This window comes from Myotis lucifugus, unplaced genomic scaffold (genome assembly GCF_000147115.1).
Source record: "Myotis lucifugus unplaced genomic scaffold, Myoluc2.0 scaffold_148, whole genome shotgun sequence".
Taxonomy (NCBI): Eukaryota; Metazoa; Chordata; class Mammalia; order Chiroptera; family Vespertilionidae; genus Myotis; species Myotis lucifugus.
In genome coordinates, this window is record NW_005871196.1 from 136,298 (window position 1) to 142,679 (window position 6,382).

General features: G+C 52.5%; 1 pseudogene; it reads right to left on the minus strand.

Annotated features, from left to right (window-relative positions):
• Nucleotides 1–4,192: 4,192 nt before the first annotated feature.
• LOC102436068 lies at nucleotides 4,193–5,481 on the minus strand (annotated as a pseudogene).
• Nucleotides 5,482–6,382: the final 901 nt, after the last annotated feature.

The following is a 6,382-nucleotide window of genomic DNA, read 5'->3' on the forward strand; positions in this document are numbered from 1 at the left end:
GGAGCAGGGGGCCCTATGTGCAACATTGATCACCTTCTTCTGATATCCTTCTATCCGAGTCACCATACGCTCTTTGCTGGGGATTCTCACCCAGGGCTCCCAAGGGTGGGGATAAAGCAGCACAAGTAGAGCAGCTTCTATAGAGTCAGGGCATTCTTGGGACAGAGTCACTCACTGTCATGGGGGAGGGCCCCTGGTAGAGACGGGGAGGTTCAGCGAGTCTTTTACTTGGTGTCATGGGACAAAACGGGTGTCAGTCCTGTTCTCTGGGCCCAGGACTTTGGTCTTTGGTTCCCACTTTGGGGAAGGAAGAGCAAGAAGGGTCATTTAGTCCTCAGTCCTCACCTAGTCCTGTAGTCACAACACCCCTGGCTCCAAAGTTTGTTCTCACTATCCCCCAAAACTGCCAGTTTTGGTGAAGTCTGGATGCTCCACTGCACATTCTTGGGTTCTCCCATGTTCCCTCTGCCCATGCTGCTGGCTGCTGCTCCGTGTAGCACCCCATCCTCTCAGTGATGAAGTGGGGCATGGCGCCTGGTGAGGAGTGAAGAGTTTCAGATCATAGTTCCTTTTACTAACTGGTAAGAGAATTCCCAGCACCAGCCTGGTGGCTTCTGTGAGTTTGAGGGTACTCCCCTGCAAATCTAGCTCTGTCTTTGGTCGGAAGGGCTCAGAATGAGCCTTGTTAGCTTCTCTCAGCCAGAGCCTGAGGGTGAAAGAGAGGAAGCTGTGTAGGCGCTGGCCCTGCGTCAGAAGTGCAGGAATAGGGGCCGGGGATGTGAGGATGTGAGCAAGAACACGCAGGAGACCCGCTCTCCTATCCCTTTGATTGTTTTCTCCCCCCTCCCTTTTCCACTTGCATACCCCCGCATTCATAAAAAGAGGAAGCGATGTCATCACACGTGTGCAGGCCTCCCCTTCTGAGATGCCTCTGGGTCACCGCTTCCTGTTTCTGAGTCATCAGGAAGGTAATTTCCCCCTGGTGCTCAATATCCCCAGGGATACGCTGATCACTCAGCATCTACCCAGTTTCCTCCTCTTCTCTCCCTTCTTTACCCTCCCCCCCCCCAAAAAAAACCCCAACTAAATAAACACAGTACAGCTGCTGATCGGAGCTGCTGCAAGCTCACAAATTGCACGGTGGATTACCGCCCTCAGCCCCTATTAGGGAGGATGGCTGAGTGCCTGGATTTAATTGGATAGGTAATTACAACTGAAGATGACTCTTGAGTGCTTCTCCTTCTGCAATGAGATCTGTCCTAGATCTTGCCTACTAAGGGGAGGGGGGAGGCATTTGGCTGCCCACCAAAATAATGAATCAAACTGCCAGAATAAGATACTCCAGGAGGCACGAGATGACACTGGCAGGATTTGTTAGTCAACTGAAGCAAATCTTCAAGGAGCCAGCTCTGTAGACAGCCCCCCCCCCAACTGCATTTGTCTTCCCTTCTCTCTTCCCCTCACCGCCCCTTCCTTTCTAGTTCTCCCTTCTTCCCTCTCTCTCATCCCCCTTAAATTACGTACCACACTTGCTAATTGTCCATTTTCCTCTTTCTTTCTGATTTCCACGGAAGGGAAGGGACCAGTGGGACCAGAAATATGAACCAAATGCTTGGGGTTCAGTAGTTAATTTCACAGTCATTTATTGAGTACCCACTAGGTGGCAAGTGCTTTGTTAGGTATTGGGGCTCCAAGATATGAAGATACCCTGTGGCCTTTAAGAATCTCACAGCCCTGGCCAGTGTGGCTCAGTTGGTTGGAGCATCGTCTCATACACCAAAATGTCGTAGGTTCAATTCCTGGTCAGGGCACATATCCAGGTTTCGGGTTTAATCCCTAGTTGGGGTGCATATGGGAGGCAACCGATCCATGTTTCTCTCTCATCTCTCTCATACCTTTCTTTCTCTCTCATTAATAAAAACATACCCTCAGGTGAGGATTAAAAAAAAAAAGAATCTCACAGCCCTTGTGGACATTTTGGTTAGCCATTCACCTGTGGATGGCCACTGGGGTTGTTAAATGATATTTTAAATAAAACGGGCAAAATCAGAGGCTGAGGTGGTCAGGGCTGAATTCAAAACTAGAGAAGTGGCAGGACACAGCATCATGAGCCATTTCAGTGGATTTGCATGGGTTAGAAAAGGGGCGTCCACTCTGCTCAGGCTGGGGGTGGAGATGGGAAGAGGCAGGTACGTTTGCAAGAGCCTAGGATCTAGACGGAGTTCCTACCCGATAGCCTCCATTTTCTTGGCAGAAGTTGGGAGGTAGGACTGGAGAGGGGGCAGGGTAGAGATTGGGTGAGAAGGGCACAGAGCAGAGGGGCCCCTACGAGCTTTGCTGGGGAGCTGGGCGTGCCTGGTGGCCACCTGGCTGCACTGCATGGTTTCCTTCTGCCACCCTCCCTGGGACTCCCACTGTCTTCAGTCTCTTGTTTTCTTGCTCTCCGAGTTGTTAAATTATGATTGGGACTAGAATGGAGAGACTTTAAAACCTGCTGTGCAAAACCTGGAAAAGAGAGGACTCGGAGAACTTCTTCCAGAATGCCATGCTGCCTCCCTGAGGAGTACCGCCTCTGCCTGTGGCCACAGCCTGGACTAGGGACAAGAGGACTGTCCAGGCCCTTTTGCTGTGTGGACCCGGGCAGGCTGTGGGACAGCTCCCAGCCTGCTGTCTTCATCCGCCAAGGAGAGATAATGACAGGAGCTGGGACAGAGGGCAGTGTGAGCCGAAATGAGAATGATACAGGAGAAGCTTGTGCACAGATGGTGGCCACCCTCAGTGTTCGTGTGTTAGCTGCTGGGCCGCCAGCACGGGGCACAGCGCTTTGCAACCCTGCTGTCCTCTGTGACCGGTCACGCTCTGGCCTCGTGCACTGGAGTTGCTCCCATCCACTTAATCTTAATTCCCTCCTAATGGCCCTGGTGGTGAGAAGATCTCAGGTGTCACGGGCTGGCGTGGCGAACGCCCCTCCCACCCTGTGTGCGTCTTCTGGGTGCGGCAGGCCCGATACAATTTCACGTATTATTTGGGCGCATTCACTGGGGTTATTCTGAAAGCATGGCTTTGTGAGGCTTCTGGGAGCCTGGCTGGGAATTATGTAACTGCTTCAGTCGGGTGCACTGAAGCCTGCAGAAAATTTGCTGGGAAAGCTGGTGAAATGGAGCTGCTCAGGTTCCCGGAGGAGAGAGGGAGGCGCTCCTCTCTCCAGAGATTGAAGAGAGTCTGAAACACAGTTTCATTCGTACCACTGTCTTCTTTACCCAGCATGTTCCGGCCACACCGGGCATTTTCTTTTCTGCCTCAGAGCCTTCGCACATGATGCTGTTTCAGAACGGAATGGTGTTCCTTCCAATCTTATCTGGCTGAGTCTTACTCATAGTTTGGGTCTCAGCTTAAATGTCACTTCCTTATGGAGAGGAGATCTTTGTTGCACTTCTAACCTGAATCAAACCCTCCTTGTGCTTGGAACTTCTCAGGAGGCAAAGAAGGAAGCATGAAGAGTTACAAAGACCTTGTCAGAAAGGAGAGGAAATGCTGGCTCTTCGCGGGGGAGAGCTTTCTTTGGCACTGAGTTCCTCCATGCGGCCTTCCTTGGGAATCATAAACTAATATGAATGGCAGATCGCCCTCAACATAAATCAGGTGATTAAGGGTGGACCAAGTGGACAGAAAATTCCAGCAGGTCCCAGTCTTAGAGACCTCTAAGGGAGGAGCTGGCCAGGGAAGGCTCCACAGAGGAAGTAGTGAGGCCTTTCCCTTGTGGATGGGAAGGATCTGGAATAACTTGGAGAAAAGACAGCCTGGGCAGGACTTGATGATTATGGGAACGAAAGCGTGAAAAAGTCCTAACATGTTGCCCAGCGTGTAGTAGGTGCCTGAAATGGCTGTTTTGATTTCTCTAGTCCCTGAAGGTTAGTGTTGGTCTCGGTAACACACGCCTCTGCTATGGTATCCAGTGTGGCCTTCAGGCTAATCCACAAATAACCCCTGCCCACCTCCTGTGCCTACTTCCTCTCGTTTTCAGTGTTTCCTCTAAGCATCTGACTGCCTCACCATCATTTCCCCCATTATAGACATGCAACAGGGGAATAGGCATTCCAATAACTGAAATAGTTTCTGTTCTCCCAGAAACACACTATCCAAAGTTTTCTGTCCCACATACTCGAAACATTTTCCTGTAAGCATTTTGTCTTCAGAAGCATCTCTGGGGTACTATGTTAGGGCCAACTTCTTTAAACTCTGCAGCAGTGAGCGAGCCACATGTCTAAAGAGCCCCCCATCCACACCAATATTTCCCCTCCTGGGGAGCTCTAACCTGCACAGGGGTATTGGCAGGTGCCACTGTTGCTGTATCTTGGGCAGCCACTTTCCTGAACCAGGGAATGAGGTTGATCCCCCAGCAAGGATAATATTAGAGAAAAAGTAACTCCTCAGGTCTGTACCACATTTCATGATGCTGATGCAGCTTATCAATGCCAGGAGTCACCAGGTTCACGAGAGATAGACAGAGAGGGCCTCTGGACACTGCGAGAGCCGGTCATGGAGCCTGATCATCTCGCCACCAGGTAGGTGGTAAACTCTATGCTACCAGGTGTCTCGGTTACTTCCTCTTCATAGTTCATTGCCATATCACAAGAGGTTTCCTTGACGACGGCGACTATCTTTCTGTCTGCAGCACAGGATGCCATGGTCCTTCAACAGCATCCTGAGGTAGTCAGTAAGGCCAAGGCCAGACAAACTAGCTGCTGGACACCAAGAGGCGGACAGTAACCTTCAAAGATGGGCACACACTGGGTAATTGCAGCACCTGAGTTCACCACAAAGCCAGTTGTGAAGCCAGCAGCAAAGAGAGCCAGCACCCCATGGATAGGCATAGAGAGGCAGGAACCCCCACATACTCAAAAGCACTTCAGCGATCTGTTGTCCATTGGCCAGTGGGCTCAGTGCTGGTTCAGTCATCAGGACAGGGCTTTCGCTTCAGGTTATGGTCATGGATCTGTTTCCACATGACCTCCAGGGCCCCTAGGAAGTAATGAGAGCATGCTCCACTGGGCAGCTGATGGACAGTGAGCTTCTCCGTCCTGTGCTGGTCACCCCCACAGGGCTCCAGCACGCCCTCTGCACCCAGCTCTAGCCTTTCGTAGGGCGGATGTGTGGGTAGGAGAACTGGGGCTCCTGGGATCCAGCAGGCCCACCTGGACAACTCCTGAGCCTAGTGTAGCACCACCGGTAGCTGGTAGTAGCTCTCGTGGCCACAACACCACCTCTGGTTTGATGGCCAGGCTGTTGGCCACTTCTACTGTCCTGGCTGCAGCCAGGAGGGGCAGAAAGGCGTGTGGCACAGCCCTTGCGGGGTGCAGGGGCCATACAAGGTTCCAGCGTTGCTCGGGGACAGCCGGCCTGGAACACCGTGTCACAAAGGCCTCCCCTACCAAGGGCCCACCACACCGGCGACACAGTGCGCTCTGAAGTACCGCTCATCATGGCCTCACAGCGGCTTCTCCACTTCCTCTCTATCCACTCAGACACTGACCACCTCTGGCCAGCAGGGCAGGGATTAGGAGGTGACAGGTGAGGGGCTGAGGGCACCTGGAGGGTGAGCGGCGGGCGAGGGGCTGCTGAATTGTTGGCGGTGGGTGCAGTTCAGTCCTGGGACACTTGCTTCCTCCGGCCAGCATCTGACCTGAGCCACCGGGTTATCTTCCGAGATGCTGAAAGGGCAACAGAAAACCTGGCTGCACGCGTGTGGGAGGAAGTGGGGAAGTGGCAATAGAGAGAGACTAGGAGCTGGACAAGTTCATTTAAAAGTCTGTTCCAAAAACATCTGACTTCGTTTCTTTACATTGTCAAGAAGGCTTTTAAAGCCCAGCTGCCTCTTATTAATCCTGTTTGGGCTGCTCCCCTTCCCGCCAGCCTTGCTCTCGGCGGTGCCAGCATAAACGGCCTGGTGGAAGCGGAGGGCACGCCGAGTGACGTCAGCGCCAGGGTCTGGCCCTCAGATCTCAGCCCAAGCAGCTGAGAACACAGCACCTTGGTCTCTTTCCAGGGAGAATGTAAAATACTCCACTGACTGCCCTAGAAGGCTCGCAAGGCTTGGGGGGACCCAGGGGATGGCATAGGGTGCCTACTCTGTGTGGCCCTTGGGGTGGCCTCTAGACCCCAGGCCTACCAATAGCTCTCAGCACGAGATAGGGAAAGGAGCACGGGTCTTGGGGAACACAGAGCCTGGGGGTGGAATGCAGACACTCAGAGTTGTGTGATCATGGGCTCGCTAAGTAGTCTCTGAACAATGTTTCTGCAAGAGTATGATGTGAATGGTAATACCAGTATCCACCTAAGAGGGTTGTGGGATTACAGTATGTTTCTTTATGTAAAAAACCCA